The sequence below is a fragment of the Rattus rattus genome, chromosome 6 (assembly GCF_011064425.1).
Source record: "Rattus rattus isolate New Zealand chromosome 6, Rrattus_CSIRO_v1, whole genome shotgun sequence".
In the NCBI taxonomy this organism is placed as follows: domain Eukaryota; kingdom Metazoa; phylum Chordata; class Mammalia; order Rodentia; family Muridae; genus Rattus; species Rattus rattus.
The window spans coordinates 32,474,280-32,497,457 of NC_046159.1; the positions used below are offsets into that span (position 1 = coordinate 32,474,280).

The following is a 23,178-nucleotide window of genomic DNA, read 5'->3' on the forward strand; positions in this document are numbered from 1 at the left end:
ATTGCTGGGTGGATGAGACCAGTCCATGTGTTTAAATACCAAGGACATGGCTGGGGATAAAGCTTGGTGGTACAGTGCTTGCCTACCATGTTCAAGGCCCTGGAGTTCTGGGGGTAAAATATACTGAGGGTCATATAGTGGTCTGCATGCAAAGGACCCCCATTGTCTCTGGTATTTGAATACTTGTCCTCAGTTGGCCCCACTGTTAGGTGCAGCTTAGGAGGTGCAGCCTGGTTGGAGAAAGTGCATCACTTGGCCAGGGATCTGAGAGTTAAAGGTTTCTTTCTCTGCTTTGGGCTTTCAGTTCAAAACTTGAGCTTTTAGCTCCCCTGCCTGCTCTCTGCTGTCGGGACTCTTATCCTTCCGGAACCAGAAGCTGACCACCAGTTTCTTCTCTAAGGTGCCTTGGTCGTGGTGTTTTATCATAGCAACAGGAAAGTAACAGATGCAGGTGGGACCCGAAACGCTGCAAGTCTCTCTTGGAAACCCAGCTGCCAGTCCATCCGAAGGCTTCCTCGGTGCCATTCATTGTTCTTAAGAGTTAATTGGCCTCCTCCTTACTTGGTGTGTGTTGTTGCTTTCCATGTGTTACACACACACACACACACACACACACACACACACACACACACACACACACACACGACCAGGAAAACAACCCTTCCAGCTCTGAAGTGCACAGGGTGGGTGTCCCTCTCTCTGTCCCATCTTTGCTGGTGACATTTGGTGCTGTGAATATGTCATCCTGACTTTTTTTTTTTACCTACCCTCAAAATCCCTTAAAGGGCAGAGACTGTTTTGTAAATTCCTCTATCCCCCACTCAAAAAATGCCCACTTAGCCCACGAGCCAGATTGTCTCAAGCTCTACATGACGTGGTGAGGTGTAGGCTGCGCCACTGCCCAGAGCCCCAGTCAGGAGCCCAGCCACAGGTCCGAGCTCTTAGTCACCAGTGTGTCCCGACGGAAGTCCTCCAGGTGAGTGGGGTGGAAACACCGTGGAGTTTGCTGGGAAAGGCAAGCCCCACCCACAGAGTATCTGACACCCATTCATTGAGGTACCCCCTGCTTTTTGCATAGTAGGATTATCTGTGAGTGTGTGCATGTGCATATGTGAGCGTACATGTCTGTATGTGCATGTGTGCATGTTTGTGTGCATGTGCATGTTTTTGAGTGTGTGCAATGGGCACAAGTGTGAAAGTCGGAACAATATCAGGTGTCTTTCTTTACCTTTCACCTTGTTGAGAATCAGTCTCTCTCTCTCTCTCTCTCTCTCTCTCTCTCTCTCTCTCTCTCTCTCTCTCTCCTCTTGTTCTCTCAGTGTTATCTTCATATGCCAGGCTAGCAGGATTCTGGAAAGCCCTTGGCTTTAAAGAGGTTTTAAGGATCTGAACTCAGGTCCTTGTACTTACAAGGCAAGTGCTTTACCCTCAGGCCCCTAGTACAATTATTATTTTGTGCCTATGTAGTTACTAATTTCATCTGACTAAAACAGTAGCGTGCGGGCATCGAGGGGAATCAGGAAGCTGAAAGCAGCTTTAATTCCAACATAACAAAAGCACAGGCAGAATTTTCCCAGATGTGGGCATAATTCCCTCCAACACACAAACACCAGGACCTTTCCTGAGGAAGTCAGGGATGCTGGACATCCTAGGTCACCCTGTACTTTCTCCTCTCTCTTCTTCCTGGTTCTGCAGACAGGAGTACCCATTTCCCTCCTGCCTTCCAGTTCCATCTCCCAAGAACTCTCCAACTTTCAGGAGTCTGTCAGGGCCCTATTTTTAGTAGAGTGAGACTTCTGCGGGGTGTCCAGATTGGCGCACTTCCTCTTTACCAGATGGGCTGCTGCAACGGTGGCGCCTACTGCATCCTCAGTTCCCACTGTGGTCACCTCATGTAACCTTTGACAGTTCTGCCTCACCCTGCCCAGCGCCAATCCACTCCCAGATGCAGAAACCCAGGCTCAGCGAGAACCACTGACTACTTGTGACCCAGTTCCATATGCAGTAGGGAAGTCTCACCCTAGACCCTCAGCTTGTTGCCATCCATCAAGAGGGTAAGGTGTTTCCTTCCTCACATTCCCATGATCCTTTGTGCCTTCGAGGTGCTCAAGACAGCAGCCTACCAGAAAGGAGAGAGTGTGTGTGTGTCTACAGTGTCTACCAAGCATTGCTCTGCCTCCTAACCAGGGCCATGAGCCGCCGGCCTGAGGACCCAACAACACGTACCACAGCTGTGCTCTTTGGTTCCCTTAGAGTTGTGCATTTTTAAAATTTGTTGGTGGCATTTAAAGATCAAGAATGCTCATATAAAAAATTCAAATGCCCAGCTTTGCTTATAAACTGAAAACACACTAAGTTCCTATCTGTGCTCGGCCACAGTCAAATGAAGCTGTTCATTGCCCATCCCTAGATGTCAGTCCTCAGTGAGCCTTATGGCCTCCCTGCAGCCAGCACTTGATTCTGGCCCACCTTGAAGGCAGCATTGCTATATCATAAAGTCCAGAACAGAGAGCAGAAACCCCCAGTGAGCTCACCCCACTGGGAATCACCTGGTCCTCACAAGGATTTGAGGTTGGCCTCCTGGTTTCCATCATACCTCCCAGATCATCTTGAAAAACTCCAGCACCTTGGTTCACAGTTGGCATCCAGGAGGAATAGTGATTGGATGCTCCTCAGATGAGGACAAGGAGTGCGTGATTCTTTAAACAGATGAACCAGTGGATTCAGAGGCTGACATCTTGCCCCTGGCCACATGGAACTATGAGTCACCACGCTGCCTCTTGACTCCTGACTCTTGTTTCCTGAGACAGAGTATCTTTGTGTAGCCTAGGCAAGCATGAGACTTTGTAGCCTGGTCTGGCCTCCAATTCATTCTCAGTCCTTCTGCCTCACCCTCCCAAGTGCTGGGATTATAGAAGTGAGTATTATTATTATTATTATTATTATTATTATTATTATTGCCTCTTTCCAACTTGGCTGCTGTTTCCTGAAGATTGCACAAGAGACACTTGCTAAGCTAGTGCTTTGACACTCAGACTGGGGAGAGACCGCTCAAGAGAGGAAAAAGCATCTTCACAGAAGAGCGGCATGGCACAGAACTTGATGTATGTGGAGAGCAGCATTGAGACCTAACAGACAGGTGTGGGAAGGTATTAGATGGAACCCTGAGGCTTAGTGGAGTGGAGCCCCTGTGGGGCTTCTGGGATGTCTTAGTTGGGGATATAATTGCTGTAAACACCACAACCAAAAGCAACTTGGGGAGTAAAGGATTTATTTGGCTTACACCTCTATTTCACTGTTCATCATGGAAAGAAGTCAGGACAAGAACTCAAGCGGGGCAGAAACCTGGAGGCAGGAGCTGATGCAAAAGCCACGGAGGGGTGCTGCTTACTGACTTGCTCCTCAAGGCTTGCTCAGCCTGGTTTCTTATAGAACCCAGGACCACCAACTGAGACATGGCACCACCCATAATGGACTGGGCCCTCCCACATCAATCACCATGTAAGAAAATGCTGGACAGGCTTGCCCACAGCCAGATCTTACAGAGGCATTTTCCTGACTGAGGTTCCCTCCTCTGATGACTCTAGCTTGTGTCAAGTTCACATAAAGCTACCTAGCATATAGAAGTACTAGGGAGCTACTGCAAGGCTTTGGAGGAGGACCAGCATGATCTAGGTCTGGCTTCAAGTCATAGCAGAGGTTGTGAGAACCTGCAAGAGCCAAGAGCAGATTCTTCAGAAGCTCCAGTGTGCTGTGCTGACTGGTGAGTGGGGACACCTGGGGTTGCTCAGCAGGCCCACCGTGTCTTCAGCTGGGATGGGGGAGTCGAGAAGAGACAGGCACAGATGTGGCGTCAGTAATGAGATGTTCTCTGTGCGCCCAAGGATGGTGTAGGAGATACAGGTGTCACCTGCCAAGCTGAGTGTGGATCAGCGAGAACCTAGCCCTGAGCCAAGCCAAGCCTGGGGACACCTTCTGTCACACCTAAGGGATCTCCACCTGGTGGCTGCCTCCCAGGCCCCTCTCCCTGCCCTCCTAGCTTAAACCCTGCATAGAGGTAACCAGTGTTCCACCCCAGGGCTGCAGAGTTCAGGTCTGGTGAAGTTGGGCCCATAGATGGCGTCAAGGTCCAGAGTGCCCCCTGAAAACAGATACCCCAACATGAGAACTGCAGGATCTCCTCACAGTGACCCTCCCTCACTAGGGAGACCAACCAGGGGAGGTCAATTACCCTGCTGGGTTCATCGGGTGGGGGCCCATCTTGTATTCGCCTGCCTTCTGTGAGGAGTGCATTTGGCTTTTTATAAAGCCAATAAATAAATAAACAAGCGGGCATGATTAATTGATGGCATGGCGTGGACCCAGGCGCTGGGAGTCAGTGGCCTGGCTTCTGCAGGAGCTCAGCTTTTCTGCGACTTGGGGCCTGCGCCAAGGAGGGGAAGCCTAACTGGGGAGGTTGTTTCCTGGGGTGCCTGGGGTTTTCAATTTGCTTCGCCAGCAGGGCCCCTTGTCCTGGACTCCTCCAGGCCCTCCCTAATGGGGCCACAACAGAGGCCTAGGGCCAACCATTGTCCTTTCTAGGAGTGTCAAAGATCTCAGGGAAAACCCCCAGCATCGATCCAGACACCCCCCCCCAAAGCTGGCCTCCCTGCAGACCCTCTCACCCTGCATCACCCACGGGTTTCCTTGGGTGGGTGGGGGGCTTTCTGACCCATGAACAGAAAGGAGTGTTTAGGGGCTCTCAGTGAGGGATGTCTGGGGAAGGGGCTACCAGAGGTGGAGCTGGTACCCCGGGAGGGAAACGCGTCCTCATGTCCCACCCGCGTGAGTGGCGGGGCGAGCGAGGCCGGGGGGGGGGCGCTGTCCGAGCCGAGTTCGGGGAGGGCCCGAGGGGAGCGGGGGAGGAGAGAGCGGGAGGAGGGAGCGGCGGGCGGAGCGCAGTGCAGCGGCGGCGGCGGGAGCTCGGGCGGGCGCGGGGCGCAGAGGCGGCGGCGGCGGCGGGGACGCAGGGCCGGGCCGGGCCGGGCGCGCAGCAGGGGCGGCGGCAGCGGCAGCGGCAGCGGCGGCGGCGGCATCGTCGCCCCGGAGCGGGCGCAGGTGAGGGTCGGCGGGTCCGGGCCGGGGCCTCTCTTCCCCGCTGCCCGCACGGGTTCCGCCACCTTTCCCGCGGCTTCTTCCCGGTAGCCCAGGGGACCCAGCGGCCTCGGCTGCAGCCAGAGTTCGGCCAGGGGAGCCCCGGTGTCCGCGGTGTCAGCGGTGACCTTGAGCGGGCACTCGGCGGCGGGCGCGGCGCGGGGAGGGGGCGCGCAAACTTTCCGGAGCTGGGGCGTTCAGAGCGCGGGGACCCCCATCAGCCTGTCCCCCCAGATATCACCCGCCTCCTGCACCTGGCTTCCCCCATCAGGCAGGGCTGTGCTCCTGTAGTCTAGTGCCCCCGCTCAGGGGATGCTGTAGGCAGGGACAGGGGCTGGCGGCTTTTCTATCCAAAAGTGGCTTCCCGGTGTGCGAGAGAGCTTTCTGTCCTATGCTCTGTGCATTCAGGCCTCACCTTTTCTAGGAGCCCTCCATCTACCCACAGTCCTTTCCCCCAAGCTCGAATGGGTCCCCCACCTGGTGACAGGAGAGCTCCAATGCTCGGAAGGCCGGTCATTTGTCACAAGAACCGCAGTGTGGGTTTTCCGCCCCACTGCACAAGCTGTTTGTGAAAGTGGCCTTGGGCCGGTTTGTCTCGGGCCCTCATGGTGGACCACTGTGTTTCTGGACACCTGGATTCACCCCGGGCCTGGTCACCCCAGAGAGCCTGGTCACTCCAGAGGAAAGGATATTTTGGCCATAGGGGGTGCCCTTGCTCCAGAAACACAGCCTCTTAGATCATTACCCTTGGAAAAGGGACATGAGGCCCAGAGAGGGTAAGCCAGCTTCAAGGTCACACAGCCAGGAGAAGATGGAGAACTGAGCTTTCTTCTTACTGGGATTTATTGGGTTCCTAAGAGAGAAGGTTCTGGATCTAGGATATCCGGCTTCTTATTAGCTCTGGGACTCTGACAAATCACTGCCTCCCCCCCCCTCTCTCTCTCTCCCTCTCTCTCTCTCTTTCTCTCTCTCTCTCTCTCTCAGTTTCCTTATACGTGAAATAGTAATAGCTACCTCGTTAGAGCCATCTGACAGCTAACTGAGCCAATACTCTTCTTTGCTTTTGCCACAATGCTTAGTATGTGGTCTGTGACAACCCAGCCAACCAACCCGCCCTTGGTATGACTCCTTTCTGTGCCCAGAACAGGCAATGAAAAGGCCTGGCTCCCTCCTTCCACTTCTGGGTTCTAGACCGAGGTGAGCTCTCCCTGGTGTCATTATGGACTGGTAGGGACAGTGCCTGCTGGACCTGGGTCTCTATGTATCCTGTTGAGTAGAAATGAAGACCCAGCACCCTCATGAGCCTGCTGCTCCCAATGGCCAGATCAATGGGACTGTGGTTTCCTGCAGCATCCAAGGAGGGAATCAGCATTGATTTCCCTGGGGCAGGAAGTTGGGTGCTGCTATGGCCAGGGGCTGCAGGGAGCACACCCCTGCTCCCCTCTACTGGGCATAGGCTCATTCCTCCACCTCACCTCCTCTTTCTTACCTCAGTGAGAGACTACCCCTTGGTCCTTCTCCAGTGGCGGTGGCAGCAATGGCTGGACATAGGGAAGGGACAGGGACTCACTCACTTACCTACTTATGCAGCCTTGATCCCTGCCTAAGAAATATCAGAAGTCACTCACAGCTTCCAGCAGAGCAATTCCTTCCAGACGCCAAGCACATCCCAGACCTGGAGACATATTCATTCATTTGATTTTATTAACTACATGCTAAGCACTCCTTAGTGTGCCAGGGGCACACTGGTAAATAAAAATAGATCCGGCCTCAGCAAGTCAAGATGGCTGTATAGCTTCTCATCTAAACTGTGACTCTTGGGAACGGGCCATAACAGTACCAGGGCCAGGCATAAACCAGGAAGACCCAGGCACACTGGGACATGGGCTGTCCAGCCTGTGGTATTCACATGCCAGTGTCCAGAGAGAGCTGTAAAGTGCTGAAAGCTTTGGGTCAGCATCTGATTTATCCCTCACTAACCCACAAGATTGGTATTACCATATATGTCATATATATGCAGCTAGTTAGGAGTGGAATTTGAACCTTTCTACTCTTTTAACTGCTCTGCTGTGCTATGCCTCAGAGAAGAGGAATACCAGGGCCTGGGGTGCTCACATCTCTCTTCTAGACACCAGCAGGTGGCTGCCAGCCAAGGGCACAAAGACTGTGGTGGGTTTGGGGGATAGTGAGGTGTGGTACCCTGCTTCTGCATAGAGAAGTCAGAGGCAGCTTCCTGGAGGAGAGGACCTTTGACCGGGACTTTGATGGGTGAGTTAGGAGCTTGACAGACTGTGGAAGTTGGTGGGGGATTTGTGGAGGAAGCCTTTCAGCCCCAGATGCTAAGCAGAAACTGTGAGGTATGCAGACTGTTTGGAGACAGCACCCCCAAAGTAGGTTCAAGGCAAGACTCATATCTGGAAGAGCAGAAGCTATTAGAGATTCAGTCTCATCAGGGTGTGCAATGGCTTGTGACATGTTCTGGATTTCAGAAGGACTGGCAAGGGCCCAGTAATGCTGTATTTGGGAAACAGAGAGATGGGGTGGAGATGATGCTGTATTGAGCAGAGAGAGGAAATCGGTTCAATGGGATATCCATCCAACAGGGCTTTTCTTTCACCAGGTCTATCCCGTGACCTGCCTGCAAGGTCGCCCAGTCGGTGGGTGATATAGGATCACTGCAGATGAAAGGGGCCTGTATCTGTAGCCGCACAGAGGCTCCCCCCCCCCCAAGCAGACTGACCGCCAAGAAGAGAAATACTAAACTAGCAGAGGCCCAGGGCTTTTAGCAAAGTACTTTGAAAATAAGAAACATGAGCACTATAAATTAAGCGTTGCCCACTTGTTAAACCCCATACAAACCACTTTAACTCCCCGCTTTCTGCTAACCTCAGTTGCCATATGAATCTGAGACTAAAACATGCACTTTAGTAATAACTCTTTTCCTGGAATCTTCAAGAATTCTTTTTGCCTCTGCCCCCTGTTCTCCAGCTAAGTGAATACAGTCCATCATGGACCAGGCAGAGCATTGGGGTTCATTGGGACCTTAGGGTTAGAAAATCTGGGTAAAAATATAAATATTTGGGAGACAGAAGAGAATCTGATATAAAGGAAGGAGGAGCAGAGGTAGGTGTGTGTGTGTGTGTGTGTGTGTGTGTGTGTGTGTGTGTGTGTTAACCTGCTGAAGCATCTCAGCCAGTCCTACAGTTCTTATCAACTGTAGAGACCCAGAGTTCCATTTAAATTGGATCCAAATAATATGTGGATCCTGTGCAGGGGTAGGGGAGAAATAGGAGGTAGAAAGAAGGGAAAAGACAGATAGAAGACAAAAAAAGGAATGTGTTTAAAGCAGCATTGGAAACAAGGAGGCAGGTCAGTGGTAGAAAACATGCACACACACACACACACGCAGGCACATGCACACATACACACACATATGCACACGTGAACAAACGCACACGCACCAAATTTAAAAATAAAGCTCCTGCCAGGTGCCCACAGCTATGTGCGACATTTTTCCATGTTTATCCATTATCTTCCCAGTAATACTATGGAGCAGGTGACACTATGGCTGGTTGAACTCTGTTCAGGTGTGGCAAGCCAAAAGGTAAGGAGAAGGCTACTAGTGAAAGCAGAGTGTGTAGCTCAAGGTCCCAAGGGGTGGGAGCCCTGTGCCAGGCAGCACTCTCAGAGAAGTGTCATTGGCCCGGAAGTCGAGCTTGTCCGTGGGGAGCAAGGCCAGAGCTTTGCTGTGCTCTACCCGGAAGGCAGGTGGGCTTGAGAATTGTCCAGTTAGGGCCATTCCAGTAGGTTTGGGAGTAAAGGGGCTGTTCCTAAGTTCTCTTGCTCCTGGCCCCAGGCTCTAGGGCAAGGGAATCCTGGCCCAGAGAACAGAGTTGTGTGAAGGAGGTGGCTGGACACCCAGGTTAAACTGTCTGGTTTACTGTCACTAGGAATTAAGCACCCCTCACAGGGACTGTCTATTCAGGCTCAACAAGGCCCAAAGAGGTAAAAAAAAAAAAACCATAAACTATAGCAATCAAAAATAGCTATTAGAATCCACAGTGACTGAAATTGATCCCTCCAAAGAGTATGCTAGGCGGAAGGCTTGCTGGGTTCTTGGGTTCTAGGAAATGGCGGTTGTTGAGCCCTCATAAATATCATCTTTCCCCCCACTCTTACAACAGTTAAAGGAATGGCAGAAGACAGAAATAGAGCCTCCCCACTCCCCTCCCCTGACACACCCCCAGATTTACAGGTTAACATGCCTGGATTCAGTCAGCTTTTGATGAACAATATTCAGGGGAAAAAATACCTCTGAACTGAACTTGTACTGGTTCTTCTCCTTGTCATTATTCCCTAGACAATACAGTGACAACTATTTACATATTATTTGCATATTAGGAGATATTGCAGGTGGAGAAGTCTGAAAGGAACAGGAGGATGTGTGGGGTGGGGGTAGAGGGTCTGTGCAAATACTACAGTGTTACATAATGGCCTTGAGCATCTGCAGATTTCCACATGGTAAACTGTCCTGAGTACCAAGGGACAGCTGTGTGATTTGTCTTCCTGATGGCATAGAAGTGGAGTTAGAGGGCAGGACTGGGACAGGCTGAGAAGAATCCAGGATTAGCTTTCTGACAGACTCCTTCTCTCCTGAGAGGAGGAAGGACACCAGTCTCCTTCCAGGGAAGGACCTCCGCCTCCAAAGAGCAGACCTAGGAAAGGGGCGAGAAGGTCAGAGGGAGCCGCAGAGTGGAGGCTCTTTACAAAGAAGGGACCCTGGGGAGTGACCAAGGGGTAGGTAGCTTCTTGCTCACCTGTGAACCCCTTCTCTAACACAGTATTGTGCCTGGTTAGGCATCTTGAGAAGTGTAAGGATAGGGTGCCCATAGCTTCTCTCAGAGTCTCAGAGAGCTCTTGGCACAAGAAACAGGAAGCAGAGGAAAAGACATAAGGGGGTGTGGGGGTGCGCTAAAAGAAAGCTTTCCTCCTTGTTCCAGCCCTAGCTCAGGCACTATATCTATTGTAGCCTAACACTGAGGTGGGATTCTAGAGACTGACCCACTTCCTTATTCAGAAATCAAAAGTAGAGCTGAATGGGGCTAGTGAGGAGGCTCCATGAGTAATGTGCTTGCAGTACAAGTCCAAGAACCTGAGTTCAAATCCCAGCACCCACATAAAAGTTAGTGTGGCAATGCACATCTCTAAACCCTAGTACTGGGGAGCAGAGGCAGGCAGATAAACAGACAAGCAGACAGAGACACATACAGAGACAGACAGACACACACACACACAAACAAAGAGAGAGAGAGAGAGAGAGAGAGAGAGAGAGAGAGAGAGAGAGAGAGAGAGAGAGAGAGAGAGAGAGAGAGCAATCTAATATAGACAGCAAGCTCAGGTTCAGTGAAGATACCCTGTCTCAAACTCTATAGTACAGAGCAATAGAAGAAAACAACAGATGTTAATTAACTGCTGGCTTCCATATGTGCACACATGGGGAAAAATACACACACACACACACACACACACACACACACACACACAGTACATGCACAGAGAGATAGACAGACACATAAATATATACAACATACACATACACACAGAGACAGAGACACAGAAAGAAAGACACAAAGACACACACACACACACACACACACACACACACACACACACACACACAACATATCTTACTGTCACCCAATCTATTAGAGTCTAGTAGAGACAGTGAGCTCAGATTCAGTGAAGAGACTCCGTCTCAAATTCTGTGGTGCAGAGCAATAGAAGAAAATACCAGATGTTAACTGCTGGTTTTCACATGTGAACACATGGGAAAATACACACACACACACACACACACACACACACACACACACATACTCACATGCACACACGCACACATGCACGCATGCACAAATCCATGGGAAAAAAGAAAAAGTGGCACTATCCCTCTTATTAGGTTCAGCTTGATATAACGATTGTGGAAGTGGCTGTCCATGTCCAAGGCATGGCAGGTTAGGCTAGTGCATCTCTGTGCAGTCGTAGAAGTGGACATTCACACACATCTGTTTCTGCGCTGCACCATCTTTGTGTCATTCTGCCAGGAAGTGGTTCAGATCAGTGAGCAGTGTGTGCAGAAGATGTCCATGTGCCCATGGGCATTTCTTCTGCATGCAAAGCCAAAATAGATGTTGCCTCACTGTGACTTTACCAGTATCACCGTAGCCAGTGTCTTTTGCTCCCTCTGGGGTCCATTTGCAAAATCTTATAGGTCTAAGCTCCCAACCCCAGCCCTGTGTTTAACCTTCAGATACTTGACCTCTGGTTACCTCCCTGTTTCTGAGTTTACAAAACTAGGGACTCTTAGGCAGAGACAGTAGCAGAGGCATGGGGGTTGGGGATCTTGACTGGAAGAGGACAGTAAACCCCAAATCTTGTCTCACGTGACTAGGGAGCCATGCTCAAAGAAGGTGGATCCTGGCTGCAATTCCATATGTATTTTTTCCTCTTTTCAAAATAAAAGTAGTTCTGTCTCCCCCTGGCTATAGGGACGTTATATAATGATTATGTAAAATTCAAATGGTATCAAAAAGTATAAAGAAGAAAGTAAAACTCAGATGAAATGTGGTGAAACAAAGCTCGCTCCCGCTAACATTCTGTCAAATGTCCTTCCAGACGTTTCTCTGTGGCCAATAAGTATGTAGATGAATGCCATATTTTTGAGCCTTTTACATACTAAAAGAGCTTGAACATCTTGGCTATCAATAAATATATCTCTACCTCGTCTTTTCTGAGCGTCCCATACACCCCTTGTTTAATGTGTCTCTTCCTGGTGGGTACCTAGGTTATGCACAGAATTCGCTACTAGAAGTATCACTGTTCTGGGGATCTCACGGACTGTTGGGCACAGATCCAGGCCTTCTAAGGATACAGTCACAGAAGTGGGGCCAGTGAATCTTCCAGAAGTGTTGGGGGCAAAAGAAGAGAAGAAAGCCCCAGGATTGCTGGGTAGAGAAACTGGCTTAGGGCTGTTTATAAAAGTCTGTAGGAAGAGGGATAAAGAGAGGTCATGGCTGGATGGAGATGGTGGAGAGTGGGATGAGCCGGACTGTGCTGTTTCAGATGAGACACCGTGCAAGCAAAGGGGAATGTGATGGCAGTTTTACTATCTGGGCAATAGGCAATTGTGCAAACTTCTCACATTTGGCCTCCTTTGAACCTTCCTACCACTCTGGAAAGAATGCCTCCATCCTTATTCTGCGGAGGCGTCTAAAAGGCTATCCCCTTCTTTTATCAAAATTTCCCACACCTGTGCTCCAAAGACGAGCACAGGGCCAAGTCACATGAGTAAACTATGGGTGCCGGTTTATCGGTTAGCTGATTGGTTGGTTGGTTAATTGATTGGTTGTTTGGTTAGCTGGTTGATTAAATGGGTATAATTAATTAGTACCTGTTACTCCTAACTCTGATGTTCAGGAGTCTCTGGGCACCAGAAGAGCTGATGTTTGCCAACCGGGAGGGTAGGTAGCTCAGGGTTTTCAGAGATTGGAGAGACAGTGGTTGACCACTTGAGATGTTGTGATGCAAGATCCTCTAAAGGGCACTGGGCTTGACTCTAAAGCACACAGGGCCTCCTGGGAAGAAGAAGCCCTATCTGGAGGTGGCAGAGACATTGGAGGTGGCCCACAGGTACATCACAGAGCTGTGGCTCGGACAAGGTCAACCAGAGAGACTGTGAAGGTGAGAGCTGGAAGGAAGCTCTCCTCTCCAGGGCTTGTGGTGTTCAGGGCTCTGTGGCAGTCCTGCTGTGCTCTCAGCTTCCCTGTGTCTGTGCAGGGGCATCCTCCACTCTCAGACTGTAGATGAGGAAGCCTGTGCAGAGTGAGGTGACTTGCACAACATCAAGAGCCAGGAAGAGGCCTGTTCTGATTTAGAATGTGGCTCTGTTCTGCAAAGTTGTGGGAAGTGATGAGCATGGCGGGCCCACTCAAGACCAGTGGGTGGTGGGCTGTGAGTGGGCAAAGGGGAGCCTGAAAACTGTCAGGAAGGCCTAGAAAAGGTTTGATGGGAGAGGCGCGTCGACTCTAGGAGCTGTGGTCATTGGCAGTGAACCTCACTTCAAATCTCTGCTGTTCCAATTAGCCATGTGACCCTGTACTCAATCCTCCCCTTCTCCGTGCCGCAGTTTTGTCATTTGTATAAGGATTCTGCCTAACATGTACTCAGGTTCTACAGATTTAACAAATGGAACTTCTGTCAAAACCGGTTGGCATCATCCAACACTGCTGTTCTAAAACTTGGTCATGGGAACTCCGTGTGCTGGGGTCCTGCCTCCCTTTCAGCCTTAGTCATCACCAGCCTGGTTATCTCCCAGGCTGACTTTTCAGTCTCTACCTACCAGAGGAGAGTAGGTCTGACTGTTGGCTAGCAGTGCCATCTGTTCAGGAGCCAGCGATGTATCAACTAGAAAGGCAAGGCCTGCCGTGAGTAAGGGGCTCAGAAATGAATGTGTAAGATCAGAGCCGCCTTTAGAGAAACTAAATGTAAGGGCAGGGATGAGGGTGGGTAGAAGAATAGCCAGGAGACAGAGCAAGCTGAGTTCTGATCAAGATCAAGCAGTAATGACTTGGGTTGGAAAAGCTAAAGGTGTCTGGAGGTGATCAGCAGAAAACATGGCAGCCAAGCTTGAGAGAGAGAGAGAGAGAGAGAGAGAGAGAGAGAGAGAGAGACAGAGAGAGACAGAGAGAGACAGAGAGAGACAGAGACAGAGAGAGACAGAGAGAGGGAGACACAGAGACACAGAGACACAGAGACACAGAGACAGACAGAGACACAGAGACAGAGAGAGAGACAGAGACAGAGACAGAGAGAGGGAGAGACAGAGACAGAGAGACACAGAGACAGACAGAGAGACAGAGACAGAGACGGGGGGGGGAGAAAGAGAGAGAGAAAATGAAAATCACGCCCTCTCGTAGATGTTTGATGTCCAGAGTAGGTAGGACTTTGAAGACCATGTTCAAAGCCTGAAGGTGAATTTCCCAAAGTTTTTCAGGAATGGTGGAGTTATGTTGGAATACATGCCTATGAAATCCCCTTGTGTTCTATATCTGGGGCCAAGGTTTTATAACCAGAGTCAGAAATTGCGTGGAAGTGTGTGGGCGGCTGACCCTGGACAGCTTCCACAGTGGAGAGGAGGAGAGGGTATTTTTATCTGCAAACACGGAGCCATAGTGGGTGAGGCCAGGAGGAGGCTGCTTCCTGCCCTGAGCGTCTCACCCACTGCTGGGTTAAGATGCAAACCGGTTTTGACAGAAGTTGCAGAAGCTCTTTGCTCAGAGCGGGTCGCAGGATCAGGCTTGGGACTAGGGAGCATGTCTGGGAATCCAGTATGCTGGAACCCGATCTGCAGATTGATCCTGAGAGCCTCCCTCAGTGTTTCCTCCTGTTTCTGTAAGACAGATCAGCTGTTGACATGCACCAGACCAGCTTGTGCACACGTCTGTTATAGCCTTTGAATCTGCAGTCTCCATGTCAGCATACAACTGGGGGCCTTCCTGGTCTTGGACGGCTCCCCCACTGTTTTATGGTCTGTTGAGGCTGTGAGACCATTCTGCAGAGCCTGGAGATTTCCTGTGTGGTGAGGATGTGCTGGCTCCAGGCCAGGTTATGGTAACCTCAGCTAAGAAACTTGTCTCTGCTCCCTTAACTAGCCCAAGTTCATTTGTGTCATGGTGGCAGAGTTAAGGGTGAACACTTAAGGACAGTCAAGTACCCGACTCAGAATTAACAGCACGTCAAATCTTAGTACGCCACCAGCAAGCCACACTATCTAAATGTCCAAGGAATAGGAAAGAGAAGTCCTGAGACCCCACTGGACAGGGTGTGGATACTGAAGGCCCTGGGTGCCCCTGAAGGCCAGGATGCCTTCAGTCTCACAATTGTCAACCTTGCCCCTGGCCTCAGAGGCTATTGGTGGAAGCCACCTCCTTAAAGTCCTTAAAGTACAGATCTCTGGCTGTGCAGAGTTCTCTAGAAGAATCTAAAGGAAGACAACTTTTCACACTGGACTGGCAGGTGTTTAGGATTTTGTTTTTGCGTGTGTGTGTGTGTGTGTGTGTGTGTGTGTGTGTGTGCTTTGTTTTGTGTGAGTGTATGCATATATGCATTTTTATTTCTGTGTGTATATATGTGTGTGTTTTGATTTGTGTGTGTGTATGTTTTATTTTCTGTGTGTGAGTGTAAGAGTACATGTGTATATGTTTGTGTGCATGTATGTATGTGTGTGTGCATGTGTGTGTGTGAGAGAGAGAGGAGAGAGAGAGAGAGAGAGAGAGAGAGAGAGAGAGAGAGAGAGAGAGAATGACAACAATTGGACTCTGACTGTATACTCTGTTGAGCAGTTTCCACACTAAACATCATTGTACAGGAGCAATTTGGCAGCATCTGTGTAGATTAACTCCAAATATGAATTAAACAGCGCAGCACCCTAGTTAATAGAACACTACCCAGTAAGGAAAAGGAGCAGGCTCCTGACATGTGAACAGCCTAGGTGACTCTCAGAGTAAAAACATCCCAGTTTCCCACTGCAGCATTTTGCTTTGCTAGTGCTAGCCAGATGACTCAGAATAGATGTGGTGATTATCGGGGCTGGGGACTGGACACTGGGGACTGGGGAGAGGGACATTTAGCTCTAAGGACTGGCAGGGGAGAATCTCACAAGGATAGTGTAGTACCTCGATGGTGCTTATGCACAGGCAGCATGACAGCATTCCGTTAGGCTGCACATACATGTGCTCCAACAGACACAGCAGGAGCCTGGGCAGCAGTGACATCACCTTGTGACCACACCCAGTTTTGACTTTGGCATTTCACTCTCAGTCTGATGATAATGTTAGGAGAGGCCATAGGGAGAACGCATGGTCTTCTCTGTCCATTTCCCTACAACCCCTATGAATCTGTAATTATTGCCAAACAAACGTTTAAAAATAAACACACACAGGCTCTGGCCTGGCAGGTGCCCTGGGCAGTGTCTGCAGCAGAGAACTGGGAGTCTCACACAGATGGCCTCTGGGCAGCACTGAGAACAACTCACCTAATGAGCGCTTGCTGAGTACCTACTGTGCGCCGGCTGCTGTGCCTGTCTCCAGGGGCGCAGCTGTGAGCAGCACGTCGCACATTCCTGGCCTAGTAGTGCCGGCATCCTAACACTACATCCTAATGCATCCTAAGTGTCTCACAAGGGAGCTGGCTCTCCTCAGTGTCCCCCCTCCCCTGAGGAATTCCTCAGGGCAGAAAAAGGTAGGGAGCAGTCAGCCTCGCCACTAATAGGGTTTTCACCTAAAGATCTCATTGCCATGGAAAAGGACAAGAAGCAGAATCTGGCACCTAGAACATGATTTACTCAAAAATAAACACAGGGTCACACTGAACCAAAGGAAAAACCAAGCTTTGGCATGTACCTGGGCAACCATTAAACTGGTTCTCTTCATTAGAACCGACGTCCCGCAAGATGAGGAGGGTCGCCCGTTCTGTACCCCCACACTGGAGCAAGCCAGGTACAGGGAGATGTCAGATACCTGCTGGAGGAGGCTGCACCGACACAGTGTATAGATTGGCATGTGGTCCTTCACAGGAACATCGTGCTTTGCCACTGCAAAGGACTGCGAAACATGGGTCAAGCGCCCTGAGGATACCAGGCACTGTGTCTGTCAACTTCATCACCAGGAACATACTTCCCATCCCAGATCTGAAAACTTTGTGTCCAGGGCTAGAGAGATGGCTCAGCATTGAGAGTGCTAAGTTATTAAGGAGGACTGGAGTTCAGTCCCCTGCCCAGCCCCTCCTGGAAGTCTGCACCCCCTCAAAGAGAGATGCCTGGAAGCCAGGGTCAGTTTGGGGTCACATGGTCACAAGTAAGGACCAGTTAGAGGTAGCCACTTAACCACCTCTGGAGAAATTCCCAGGCGTTCAAAGGAGCCTTTGAGGCTGGTAGGTGACTTCACTTTTCTCTGCCTCTGCTGGGCCCATCCACTCTCTACTACCGTGTGTCTTCACCTCAGAAGAGGATGCTGTACCAAGACCATCACAGCTCAAGGTAGAATCTCAGAACCATTGCAGAGTTAATATGAGCAGACAGGGTGGGGTTTGGTTGGTGTGTGTGTGTGTGTGTGTGTGTGTGTGTGTGTGTGTGTGTGTGTTTGTATTTGTTTGTTTGTTTTTGGTTTTGCTTTGGGTTTTTTGTCTTAAGAACCCCTGTCCATCTCTTGGCTTTTGAGCTAGGAGCAAGTGTGACCATTGCTATTAAACCATCATGAGTTTATCTTTGTTGGTAAGAAAATTTAACCAGTGAAGACATTAAGACTCTGCAACTTAGTAACTCTCCCTTGAAAGACACACACCCATGCTTTCAGGGGTACCTGGCTTTTCCCCTACACACCCCTCTTACTCCTACTCCTTGAGTTAGGGGGCAGGGAAAGTAAAAGAAAAGAATAAAAGATCTTAGAGTTGATAATATTTTAAAATTTATCTTCCATTTATTTAATTACTTACTTTGCGAATGTTGAGGTTAGAAGATAACATGGGGAAAGTCCATTCTCTTCCCACGGTATGGGTTCCAGGAAGAAACTCGAGTCCTCAGATCTTTGCCCACTGAGTTGCCTTGCTGCCCTTTTCTGACAAACTCTATAGCTGGAGAGATGGCTCAGCAGTTAAGAGAGCTGACTGCTCTTGCAGAGGACCGAGGTTCAATTCCCAGCACCCACATGGTGGTTTATAACCACCTCTGTAACTCCAGTTCTGGGGGATCTAATGCCCTCTTCTGATCTCTGCATGATCATGCTAGGTATGCATGTGGTGCACCACAGATACACATGCGGGCAAAACACCCATACACATAAAAGTGAATGATTTTTTTTAAAGATTCAATATAGCTTATTCACTCACTCACTCACTCACTCACTCATTCATTCATTTAATAACCATGCCTATGACTGACCCTGAGCACTTGATTGTCACTAGCCTGCAGGTGGGTCAGGGGAGTTTCCCAGTGTGGCCTAAGAGGCTCCAGGAGCTTGCATCCCAGGAGTCACACAGCCGGCCAAGATGACTACACTGGAAGAGGTTTTGGGGTTTGTGAAGAGAATCATTGCAGACCCAGAGATCCCCCAAGGAGAACATGGCCAGCCAGGCCCCTATCATCTGTTTCTTACTGGGTCCTTGTGAACATCTTTTAGCCTGCTATAGCAAAGGCCACAGGGCCAGATGACTTTCTCTGCAGCAGGCAAGTTCCAGTGTCTACAGAACAGGAATGAATGGATGATGCAGGGAAAGAGGCAGGGACTACAGCAGCAGCTCTTGCTGGTGCTATGCCAACAAGGCAGCATCCAACACCTGCACCTGCAAGGCAACACTGCCTATCCTCTGAGCAGAGAGCAGAATTGCATTGGCCCGGGGTTGGTTTGCTTGCCAACTTGAGGCTTTGTGTCTTATAAAAATATGCATATTTTTAATTAATAAAAAACTAGAGCCCAATGCCCCCTCCCCCTTCTTTCAAAAGAGAATCCAGCTATGTCTTACTCCAGTGACACGGAATAAGGTTGGATGAACTGGGCTCAAATCTTGGTCTTTCTGTTGGCCAATTGTTAAGACTTCATCTCTGGACTTCAGTCCTCTCAGCTGTAAAGTGAGAATGGGATGGTATCAGCTTTAGATTAAGAAGGGGTCTGTATGGAAAATGTTCCACCCCCCTAGTTGATATTAGACACTGTAGAGCAAGCCAATACAAATGCATACAATGCACACATGCATGCACATGTATGTGTGCACATGCACACTCTAAAAGTCTCTCTTATTTTGAGTAGAGTCTAGGCACAGAGGTACCAGAGTGAGTTACCATATGACTCTGGGGGTTTTGCTTGCCCTGGCTCACTTGTTTGAGGTGTGGGAAGTTGGAAATCACTATTCTCTGCCTTGGTGTCCAAGTCTGGAGCAGAGAGACAAAATCAAGACATTCTCTAGTTATTATTTTCTCCTAGAAGCTCCCAAGTATTGGCACAAAGTGACACTGAAGACTTCCACAAACCCATGATACTGATGAGCCCAAGTAGTGTGGACTTGACCCATGTTCAATTTTCAATATGGAGTGTGTCTAGAAAGCAACTATTTGTCTTCGTGGACAACCTGAACTTTGTCCCTCTTAGGATCCGGTGGGAACAATAGAGTTTGTGTGGGGACAGTAGTGTCTCTCATGGGGTGATATCAAAGCAAGCTGATGGAGACCCTGAGGATACTACAGTGGATCTATTTGGTACTGGGGACAGCTTAGCTGTAGGGCCCAGATCCTCTCCTAGACATACAGACTTCTTGTTTTTCTTCCTTGCCCCAGCTACTGGGCCACACAGTCTATAAACCAGCAAAAGGAAGAGCCTAATGCAGTAGTCCTAGGAACCCACTACATGAGACTCATGACCCGAATCCTTATGTGACATGGCCCTCTGTATGATTATTATGACCATTACCCTGTAAATAGGGGAGGTAGAATTTCCCCCACCCCCTACTGCAAATGAGACACCTGGGGCTCCAGAACACAAAAACTTCCAGAAGCCACACAACCAGCCAGTGACTGGGTGACAATTGTACTCTGAAGGATCTATTCCAGCTGGGCATGGTGGTGATGCCTGCAGAGGCAGAAGGATTGCCCTGCTTCCTAGGTCAGCAGAACAGGGCCAAGGGGGATGGCTCAGTGGATTAAGTGTTTGCTGAGCTAATGTGGGGGCTTGGGTTCATATCCTCAGCACCCACATAAAAGCCAAATAGGTGTGGCTGCTACCTGTATCCCCGGTAATGATCAACAGAAGTGGGCGATCTCTGAGGCAAGCTGGCCAGCGAGAGTAGCTGAGTCAGCAAGTTCTGGGCTTGTTGAGAGAGACTGCCTCAGTCAAACAGTGGAGAATCATGAAGGAAGACCTGATAATCAGCCTCAGGCTCCCACATGCACATGCAGGCACGCACATGGGCCCAAACACACACACACACACACACACACACACACACACACACACACACACACAGCACCCACATGTACATACAGTCTGCATGCACACCCAAAGACACACACACACACACAAGCACCCACATATACATACAGTCTGCATGCACACCCAAAGACACACACATACACACACGCACACATACATGTGTTCCCATGACATTCACCCCCCCATACTTAAACACATATGCTATGCACGCATACACAGTTTAAAAAGAGAACTCTCTCTCTCTCTTTTGGCCACTGCTGATCAGGTCTTCATGAAGTGCCCCACGTGTGAGCAAACAGCTCAGTGAAGGCAGCAGATGCTCGAGTATCTTCTTGCACACCAGGCTCCCACTTCGGTATCTGGGGGCTCTGTGACTAGAGGAGAGGCTGAGCAGATGGCTATGGAGTTGTAAACACGCCGTCCACAGGTCTTCTGAAAATGGGTTGGGTACCTCATAGAGCTTCAGAATTCCTTATCTAAAAATGTGTGGTGACCAAGGTTTGGATTTTTTTATTTGTAAATGATTGCACAGACCAAAAACCTCTAATCCAAAATGCTCCGAAACCCCAACCTTTTGAACATCATGTTGGCACCTAAGACATTTTGGAGTTTGGGTTTATTGGATTACATAACCAGGTGAAATGTCCTGTCAGTAGGCGAATACTTTTGCTCTAGGGAGTCAAACGTTCCTTCTTTCCTCATCTCTCTGCTCAGTACTTGATCATTCAGGCAGGCCCCGTACCCACCAAAGCCACTTTTGATCTCCAGGGCTAAGTGGGCACCCACTGGCTTCATACCCTTCGATCATCAGAGAGGAGAGAGTTCAGAGCCACAGTAGAGCATCTGTGAGTAAGTGACTATGGCAGAGACAAGCTGCAGAAGCCTCAGTTTGCTCTTCTGTGAAATGGAATGCTTTGGCAGGGCACGATGGAAATGTGGAGAGTCACGCCTGTATCTCTTCTCTCCCTCTGCCTCTCAGTCACTCAGGCCATTCCAGCAGATACACATGCAGAAGAAAGAGCAGTTGGGGTAGGGGACATTGTCTGTGGATTGAACACAGTATACTTGATCTTAGAGACGTCTTTTGAGGATCCAGTGTGTCCATCTCATATTGTGAGCAATGTTACTGGGCCTTGGAGCCCCTCAGTGACTCTTTATGGTTGACAGGAGAACATTTTTCTTTTGATGTCAATGTTATTGTTGGGGTGTGGGTGCCCCACCACAGTCTTCAGGCCCGCTCTCCCATTTAGCTACAAAATTTTCCAAGAGTAAGGGGTGGGCAGAATAGGGGGTGGTTTTTCTCAGACCTTTTTGATCTCTGCAAGCCCTTCTTAACTAGCTTCGCTTCATCTGGAATGTTCTTCCTCCTTTGCCTTGTTCCCTCACTGAACACCTGATGTGGGTTCTGCCCACAAATCCCAAGGCTGAGAAAGTGTGCACAGAGGCAAGCAGGGTAACAGACCAACATCCACAAGGCTCTCCATGTGTCAAGGCAAAGCATCTTAGCAGTTGCCCGGCAACCAAGCCAGGACAGTGAGATGTAGGCCCATAGCTGGTGAACTGGTCCAAGGCTAGAAGCCAAGGAAGGAAAGATGGGAATGGGAGGGACTGATCCATGAGGCTGAGATCAGGAGCTTCTTTGTCTCCTGTCTCCGTGCCTTCTTCTTCTTCTGTGTTAAATCATCACCCTTCCATGGTAGCAAAGCTAGAAGCTCCTTTAAAAAAAAATTCCTATTTGACAATGTTAGTTTGACTCACCCAATGTTTTCTTCTGTTTGCTTTGTTTTAATTTTATTAAGCCTGCACCTTGCTAAATGTGGGGGAGATCAAGTTGCTTTATTTTGGGGGAGTGGTTATTTTATTTAATTAGACCACTGGTCTTACTACATAAACATTATTCCCACCACACAGCTAAGAGGATGCCTCCCACACCTCAAAACTCCACAGAAGCAAAGGCAAGTCTCAAACTTCTCTTTCAGGTCAAAGTCCTTGTCTGCATTGGCCTCAGGCTTCTGACAGAGGTTCTGGGTGGCTTGTGGGATGGACCGTACAAAATACACTAGGCTGTTTCACAGGAAGACCCAAGACCCTTTAGTTGCATTGAGGAAACCTTCATATATGGCATATGAGACCATTTTGGGTCACTGACCTGCTCTCCCTAGACCCACTGCCAGCAGTGTGATCATCTGGTTGGTTCCCATAGCAATATGATGATGTACAAGACCACAGCAGCTCTCTTTACCCTTTCCCACTATAGGCTTTGGGGCGGTGCCCCATCAGGTCTTCACTGTGTATCCATCATTCAGGAATCTCTCCAGAGTCTGGCATCGGGAAGTTAACAGCCCAGTATTAGCATGTTGGTAGTTGGGGGCTTTGTGAAATGGCTGCTGGGATCAGGCAGCCTAAGGTGACTTGTTGAAAGACAGGACACTGTCGTGGAAGAATGCTTTGTTAGCATCTCTGAGAGCGAGTTCTCTGTCTCGTGCACCTAGACCTTTTGGCGTAAACCCAGAGACAGACCTATAACTAACATGAATAAAATCCTCCCTTTTTAAAAATTTTGTAGATAGTTTGTGTGTTCTAGGCTTTCCTGAAGATTCTTATGTAGACAAGGAATGATCTTGAACTCTGGTCATCCTGCCTTTACCTCCCAAGTAATGAGGCTATAGGCATGTGGCCATGCCCTGTTTATGGAGTGCTAAGGAAATCAAACCCAGAGCCTTGTGCATGCTGGGCGAAGACTCCCTCAGCTGAGCTACATCCATAGTTCCATTTGCCTGCTGGTGGGACTCTAAGATGGCGGGCTGTGAGGAATGATGTGCCCCCTTTTGATGTGCAAGGCTTGAGAGAAGCTGCAGACCAGATTCCTTAGGGACCAGACCTCTCCTGGCAATGGCCGTATCTACCATTGAGCAGTTCTGTCTACACTTGACAGAAAAGTCTACACACATTGTCTTCACGCATCATCTTCTGGGTGTATCATGAACCCGAGATCAATCAGTATGGACTTCTC

General features: G+C 49.5%; 1 protein-coding gene across 8 annotated transcripts in view; it reads left to right on the plus strand.

The window, feature by feature from the left end:
- Positions 1–5,035: 5,035 nt before the first annotated feature.
- Positions 5,036–23,178, plus strand: part of Atp2b2 (ATPase plasma membrane Ca2+ transporting 2) — a 310,592-nt gene continuing 292,449 nt past the window's right edge. For 4 of the 8 annotated variants that reach the window (XM_032905907.1, XM_032905902.1, XM_032905905.1 and 1 more), the window contains exon 1: positions 5,036–5,097. The gene's annotated coding sequence lies outside the window, so the exon portion shown is untranslated. The remainder of the gene's footprint in view (positions 5,098–23,178) is intronic. The other 4 variants (XM_032905898.1, XM_032905900.1, XM_032905906.1 and 1 more) reach the window with 2 other exon arrangements.